Source organism: Ruditapes philippinarum, unplaced genomic scaffold (genome assembly GCF_026571515.1).
Source record: "Ruditapes philippinarum isolate M1 unplaced genomic scaffold, ASM2657151v2 ctg5969_1_1_1_1, whole genome shotgun sequence".
In the NCBI taxonomy this organism is placed as follows: domain Eukaryota; kingdom Metazoa; phylum Mollusca; class Bivalvia; order Venerida; family Veneridae; genus Ruditapes; species Ruditapes philippinarum.
In genome coordinates, this window is record NW_026867263.1 from 10,358 (window position 1) to 19,279 (window position 8,922).

Consider the following 8,922-nt stretch of genomic DNA (forward strand, 5'->3'; position numbering starts at 1 on the left):
AATCAAGATGGCTACCTATATATCTAATAGTTAGGTAATTGGTGCAATCACTATTTACTATCCTTTATTATCACAAATGTTATTTAACCATTTACAGTTAGAGCACTGCGTGATCTAGGAGAACAGATGAGCAGATGAGAGTCACTGATTGTAATAGTTATTTGTATACATGTATATATGAAGGACCTGATCCACAATTGGTAAATATGCTATTCTCTACATTGTTTATATAAATTCATTTAAGGTTATTAATATGATTGTTCTTATAGTGGGGCGGGAAATTGAGAAATAGTGCAAATTGTGATACAAGCATGAAACTTTCAGGAAATCATCTTTAGACCATGTAGATTTCAAAAGTGAAGTGAGCCCAAAAATATCTCTGCTCATTCAATATGGCCGCCATTTTCAAAATGGCCGCCATATATATTTGACGCACATGTACATACTAGCTCATTCATTCCATTTTTTGGTACAGACCTTTAACTTACACCAAGAGCATGCATATAGTTTCTCCTTTTCAAATATTTTAATCTTACAAAATTTATCTTTCAAACCTCTTTCAAATCCAAGATGGCGTCCAATATGGCCGTCGATTTTGTGCAAAACTGTTATATAATTTTTATAGTATAATTTGTGGCACAAATTGTGTTTATTATGAAAAAAATGTTTAAACATATCAGAGATAATCAAATTATATGTTAATCTCAATTAAAGTAAACATTTTAAAATATTTTGTCTTAAAATATCTTGTAAAAAGATCAAGAAAAAATTTCATTTTCATATTTTTCAAATTTGATTTTCTAAAGTAATGTACAAAGTAAAAAAATAGTTACTTTATATCTTAAACTGTATTTGACATTCCATTAATATCATGTGTTTATTGTAAAAAATGTAAGAAAAACATTAAATCTGTAGGTTTCATATTTTGTGAAAGTGGGTGGGGTAATTTTGTACGATAATTGTAAAAGAAAAAACAACAGAAAATAAGCATAGCTAAGTTCATTCTATTTCTTTGCCTTTTTACTTTTCTATGTTCTCATGCAAATGTTCCAACTTAAAAAGTACTTTTTATTGGATGAAAGTATTTTTGTCTTCCTTCGGGCCAAGTGGATGAGCCAAAAATGCACATACAAACATGTGTATACATTCAGTTATTAAATTTTGTTGCATGATAATTCTTGTTTCAATATATTTGATATCATATATTAATTGTTAATTGTAAAGACATATAAGAAGACAATAAATAAACTAAACGTGCTTAAAATAGCAAGCATGTACATGAATGTTAGGTATAAAGGTAGTCCATAAACGCATATTTTTTACTCATTCACAATTTTATTTTTATAGTATAAACATGGCTTAAAAGCCAACAAAATGTATGTGATGTGAAACAGATATATCAATGATATCGCCTACAGAAGGATCCATTTGTTTAAAAGCACTTTACTTATATTTGTTAAAAAGGGTCTCCATTTTGAAATCAAAGATGGCCGGCATTGCAGTCAATGTGTAAAGCATGTATAATTATCAGCCAATTATTCTTAAAAGTAACTGAAACTTTATTTCATGCAGATTAACGGACATACGATAAGATGTGTACCAGAAATGATAATTTTTTAAGTAGATGGTGAAGGACAATGGCGGCCATTTTGATTTGACCTTTAGAAGGTCAAGGACTTCAAGTACAGCCGTGGTAGAGCAAAAAATGGATTCAGCGTACCCGAATTATGTAAGAACGATTGACTACCTGCTTGTACTAAAAAATGCCGTTAGACTCTTAACAGAGGCTCTTTTCTGAAAATCAAATCCGTCTACCTGGCCTGCATGCAGTTTTTTGAAAAGTTAAGATACAAACTAAGTGTATTTCCTAAAGTAATCATTTCTCATTTTTTTCTTTCAATAAGAGGGCAATGATGACCTTGGATCACTCACCTAAGATCATTGTTGGGAAAAAGGTAACAAGATCATTTTGGGAGTGTCAATTATGTCATAACACACAAGATTTGTGTCATAATTGAATTCGGTTGCTTTTAAAGAAACATGCTCAATATCTAGTTTCAATTTTTTTTTCACAAGAGAGGACTAAAATAACCATATTCATATATGAGTCCATATAAACTTAGTGACTTCTGGTGTTTGGTAAATTTGGACCATGTTGTCCATGATATATCAAATATTTGTAGAGCATAACACAATTATGATGATACAACTTCAATAAGATTCCCTACACAGGTCTTTAAAAACTGTGTTCCTCGTGAGGGCCTTTAAATCATGCTCCTGAAGTCCAAAATGGCTTTACCTGTCACTTAGTTTACATTGATTTATATATTAAAATTCTTTTCCGAAACTACAGTGCACAGAGAAGAATATATATCGTATATCATCACATTGTGATTATAAAGATTATGAACTATTTTGGCATAGGGTCAAAATCACTTATTTTACATGAATATAACTAGTTATATGAGTCTTCTTGTAGCTCTGAGAGCTTAGTTATTGGGCATGTTTCTTTTCAAATAGTTTATAAATCATGACTGTATTTGGTGAAAAAAATACTCCTTATATGATGTTAGCATTCTTCAGTATTAAAGAATTATAGACCTTTTCCAGCAGTGGATCTTAGGCGAGTGATCCAGGGTCTCTATTGTTTAATGGAAAAATAAAGTATGAATACATTTAGTTTATATTCCAAATCATATGCTATGTTATGTGGGTCAAGCGGTTTTATTGATACATATTTTAGCACACATAGATAATATGATGTATCAGTCGCCTTAATTTTTGTTTCTTTTGAAAATATCATGTCTACATAAGTTATTAGAAATGGAAAGTACTAACTCAATTATACTTGGTTACAATGATGTGCAAGTAAATATATTAATATAACTTTGAATCATTCTGTAACAAGCTTTTAGCAAGACTAAATCGTCCAGGAAATAATTGTATTCATAAAAAGACAACATTGCACTCAGGTCCAGCCATGATTTTATCTTCGTTGATGAATATTCAGTCTTCTTTCTGTACAATTGTCAAATTATATTAAGAATATTGAAACAACTTATATCATGCAAACACATTTAATAACTGAATGTATACATATGATTGTATCTGCATTTATTGATAGTTTAGTACACCCTCTAGACCTGAAGGAAGACAAAAACACCTTAATACAATAAAATACTTTTACAGTGAATATTTGCAAAAGAATTCATAAAAGACGTTATTTTGTACTATAATTGTCTGATACATTTACCCCACCCACTTTGAATAAGTATAAAACCTTCACATTTTTTTTTGTTTTGTTACAATTATACAATAAAACATATTATTGATTGAATATCAAATACACTTCAAGAAACTATGTAACTTTTGGAATTTTGAACATAGACTTAGACACCATGTTAGAAAAAATGCAAAAAATGGCACTTTTTCTTTGATATTTTTAAATATTTTTTTGTACAAAAAACTAAAAACATGACTTACAATGAAGTTTACCTTAAATTTGATTTTTTTGCTTATATGTTTAACAATTTTATATGGAAATAGGCAGACTGTGTGCAAAAAATATACTACAAAAGAGATATATCAGTTTTCATTAAAATTGGCAGCCATATTGGACGCCATCTTGGATTTTAAGAAATATGCAAGCGAAATTGCTTAAATATTCAAATATTTGAAAAGGGGAGACTATATGCATGCTTTGGTGTTAGTTTCAGGTCTGTACAAAACAAGAGGGCCATGATGGCCCTGAGGTCGCTCACCTGTATATAGGCCCCCGAAGCGGGGCCAGTTTAAACCCCAAGGCTTTTATTTGAACAAACTTGGAATTAAGACACCCATTAGAAGATGTTTCATGATGTTAAGTTTTTGCTATACACCTATAAATAAAAAACAATGACTTTCACCACAACCCCCCCCCCCCGCAGAGTTAATTTTAACCCAAGGGCTTTTATTTGAACAAACTTGGTAGACACCCATAAGAAGATGTTTCATGATAATATATAACTATGCATATAGGTAAAATCAATGACCCCCTGGGGCGGGGCCAATTTTGACCCCAGGGCTTTTATTTGAACAAACTTGGTAGATACTTATTAGAAGATGTTTCATGCAAAATATCTAAGCTCTAGCTCTATGGGTTCTTTAAAAGAAGATATTTAAAGTTTTTTCTTTCGGTTGCCATGGCAACCAGAATTCTGCATGGAATTAAATTCTTTGAACAATTTTTAAAGGTGACCACCAAAGGAACATTCCTGTGAAGTTTGGATGAAATTGGCTTAGTGGTTTATGAGGAGATGTCATTTGAAGCAAAAGTTTACGGACGGACGGACGGACGACGGACGGACGCCGGACGAAAAGCGATCACAAAAGCTCACCCTGTCACTTTGTGACAGGTGAGCTAAAAATTGAAATGAAAGAGCTATTATGTACGTCAAATTTATATGGCGGCCATCTTGAAAATAGCGGCCATCTTGAATGAGCAGAGATATATTTGGGCCCACTTCACTTTTGAAATCTACATGGTCTAAAGATAATTTCCTGAAAGTTTCATGCTTGTATAACAATTTGCACTATTTTGACAGCAGATACCTTATTTCCCGCCCCACTATTACTTATTTTGACTTAAAGGGGCAACATTCGCTGCCACGGCAGCGAGTTTTTGTGGGTGTATCTTATCAGTGATGTAAAACTGTCTGTTATAAACCATGAGCTAAAAAAACATGCAGTGTTAACCTGCAGGGAGAATGTAAACAAAAACAGCTGATTTTACACAGGAGAGGTTTAATGGATGTTTTATATAACTCACAGATTAATCAGATTAATTAAAAGACATTATCAAGCCATCTTGTCCAGATATTATTTTTGAAGTCAGTTGTTTTTCTTTTTTTCACTGGAATGTTGTATGTTCTTAAAGGATCTCTTTTATATGGAATCTGTCTTTCTGATGTTTGAGGGCGATTCACATTTTCATTCCAGTCAAGGACAGCCAAGTTAATCCTGATTTTGTAGGCATCTAATCCAAAACATATTCTTTTGTCTCCATACTGTAATAATGCATTATTAAACGATTCTACGTAGTGAGTATCCATACAGTATCTATATTTTTCTGCATCTTTGTATACTGGCATTGATTTTAAAAAAATGTAAGAATAGAAACAGCTTTTTCATCTTTGATGGTGTAGTTTTGGAACATTCATATTTTGGGTCTGTTTTGCATCGAGAAGTTGGTAGACAATTGTCGTGACTGCCTTGTTGTGGTCAACAAAGTTAAGTTTGTTTTTTCGTAGAATTTTGGGATTATTTTGGCAGTTTTTCATTGAATGGAAATTGTGTTTTTTTAATGCAGTAGCTTTGTCAGACAGTTCCTCATGCCACACAACTCCGTTTGTTGATTTGAAGCCTGTTGTAATTTTTCTTGCAGCTTTCGTTATGCCCTTGGTCGAATGCCAAGTATCACTTGCATTCCTTGTTGGGTTTCTTTCTTCTCTAACATATAAGTTATTTGGTTGTTGTTGTCATGTGCATGGATGTCTACTGGGCAGTCCTTTTGGTCAAGATAATCATATTACCCTCGTTCCCTTACAAGTTGATGCCGTTGAGAGCTGGAATCATCAGACTTGGTGACTGTCTCAACTTGAATGCACTTGTTTGTTGCTTTACCAAGACAGACAACATCAGTGAACTTTGCATTCTTGCGCCAACAATGGCGGGCATCAGTAACAATATTTATTCCTGTCAGTATTTCATCATCAGGCAAAAGTGGAGCGGTCATGGCAATTTCATCTTGAAGAGCATTGTTTTTAGATTCTAAGACTTCATTCTCTACAGCTCCTTTGTAAGTCTCCATCATTTCAGAAATATATTTTTCCCCAAAATCTGCAATATCTGAAGCTTCACACAGTTCTTGAAATTGGTTAGGTAGTATACCGCTGGAAAAATAACCATGACCAAATTTGTAACTTGCTAAAAACTTTCCGTTTCCCATGTGTGGAGAGGACGTCCAGCTCAAGGCATGGGACTCCTTACATTTGATATTGGCAGTCATTACCCCATGCATTTTTTTGTTGTTTGATTTATCAAGACTTAATCTTTCCTTACATTTTATATCATGGGCTTGTACTTGTGTTATAAGTTTTTGAACTGATGATAAACATCCTATAAAAATGTCTTCCGTTTTTGCATCTTCCAAGGTGCAGTATTGATATTCTGGCTCAAAGTCTAAACTTTCATTTGTCACATTATCTTCAACGGGTAAGTTCAGAGAAGTAAAAAAATCACAAAGCCTGTGGAGTAGCTCAAACGTCGATATTTTATTAAACTGTCCTCCACCAAAAAAAATTTTATTTTGTCAATTTTGTTAAACAATTCAGTTATTTCTGACTCATCATTGTAATAGTACTCCAATTTGCCTCTTGATTTTCTATTTATTTGTCTATTTTCTTTATTTTCTTGCACGTCTTTTTTCACCAGAATTTGATGGATAGGCTTTTGGCTCCTTACGTAAATCCAAGCGTATTCTTTTTATTCCATTATTATGATCTTCAACTTGTTGATTATGGTTATCATCCATGTTTATCACTATATTGTATACCTGACTTTACTAATGAATTCTTCACACAAATGAAAATGATATCAGCTTCACATTGTTTTAACTGTAAACTCTGCTTGGAAACATTTTAATCTGCCAACACCTAATTAAGATGCTGTCACACTGAAGTATAATTGTTCATTGTATGGCCTGCCATGTAGAATTAAAAATCACATATGATGCTTGTTTTGGAGGGAAATAGTGCAAATCTTTAAGCTGTTATAATCTGATTTTATATATTTCGTACAAATTTGAATTCTAAAAAAATGGCACAGGATAATAAGAAAAAGAGATATGTGATTTATATGACAGAAGAACAGAAAGAAATTACTTGTGGAATATTCAATTTTCATGGGTGGGATATTGAAATATCAAGTGATGACGATACTGAAGCAACAAGTACCCAGTATCAAAATTTGAGCAGAACATCCACTGAGACTAAGTCAGTAAACTCAGATGTTTTGCGAAAAAGAAATACCTGAAGAGAATGCAAACTTGTCAACATATCAACAAGATGGATCATCTGAACTGGCTACCGGTAATACAGATGTTTGTCACCACTGTCTTAGTTCCCCCTGTGTGACTGCAAGTCCTCAGGGCTGGTTAGGAGATGGTCGCTTAGCAAGACCAGGAAATAACTTAATAAGAAAAAAACTTTATAGAAAATACTGGACTATGCTCGAAAGAAGGGGACTTTGGAGCAATAGTGTATATTTAGAAAGAAAGGAGAGACTTATGCTTGCAGCACATGTTGAACTAACTGTAAGGGAAGTTATGCCTGACTGTGTCCTGCATCAGGTCAGACAACTATATCCAAATCCAAAGGATGTGCCGTACATTGGACATTTCTTTTAAGAAAAACCTGCTAAAAATGATCTTGACAGGAATTTTAAATATTTTTAAACTATTAATATATAAACATTTTATACAAAGGATAAACATTTGTGAAATGTAATATTGACTGCAAGATATTTACAACAAAATATAGTGTAAATGAATATACCTGGAAGTTACTTTTACTTTTTCATGAAGTTTAAAACCATTTAAATACAAGTTGAATCAGTACTTTGAAATTAAAAAAAAATCATAGATTAATGGATTATTGTAATTTGTTGGATATAAATACTTTTTGATAAAGTAAGTTGTTTTTTCTTATCATGTATTCAGCATTCGAATGTGTCGTCTGCTGAAAATCTCCCTCCCTGAAATATATCGTCTGCTACAAATCTCTCTCACTGAAATAAACACTGCCACGTGCGTCTGTTTACTACTGAAGGTTCATGACCTGTAATGATCAGTTGGCTCCTCCCAGGGAAATTCAAATTTCAAATTTGACAGCCAGTATTTTTTCCAGAAACACACTTAACAAAGTTTTATTTTGAATAATTTTGGTCAATCTATATCAAGAATATCTATGCCTACATACATGCCAAGTGTTGTTTAAATGCATTTGGTAATTAATCTTAAATCTTTGAAAAAGGGTCCCTGAAGTGAAGCATGCATAAAATTAATAAGAAACCTGCCCTAGCGCCATCTGCTGGCTTTTATAGTCCAGTTGGGCCTTTAAGGCTAGGACTGACTTGACAGCAAGAGTATTTAAAGTGTGACTATTAATATATTCATTGAAATCATTTATAGACATACATGTATGATATCTTAATCTTTATTTATTGCAATATGTTATAATAGTTATTGCTTATTTACAGGGCTTTAAAATATATACAGAATAGAACGAAATCAGACTTTGTTGTATTGGAACCCAGGTTTAACAAGTTATTGCTGGCTAGGGCCAGTTAAGTCTACTCTTACTATTAGGGCTTGAGCCCACCTGGTCACATAAGGACAATTCAATGTTTAAGGGAGAGACAATTCTGGAAATATGGACGCTAGATTTATGAAGCTTGTTATATTATTATGACATGGTAGTTTAAAGTTTGAAGTAAATCGTTTAAAGAATCAAGAAGTTTGAGAAAAAAATCATATTTCTAGAAATAAAATCTAAGTTCAAGGTAGAATTCTGGAAATGGTCAAGCTAGAGTATTGAATCTTCGCACACATGATCTTAGTAACAAAAAGTAACATAAACTTGAAGTTTGAAGAAGCAAGAAAGAAAGAAAAACAAAGAAAGAAAGAAAGAAATGTGGGTGATGACAAAAAAGATATTTATGAAGTTTGAAGTAGAAACATTTAGAAATAAAAAAGTTACACAAAGAACAATATTGCTTTTTATGAAAGTTGTAAGTTAAAGGGGGTTATTCTGATAGGTTTGCTGCTAAAATTACGACCCTTGTCACAATTGATGTTGATAATAAGAAACATATATTTCAAGTTAA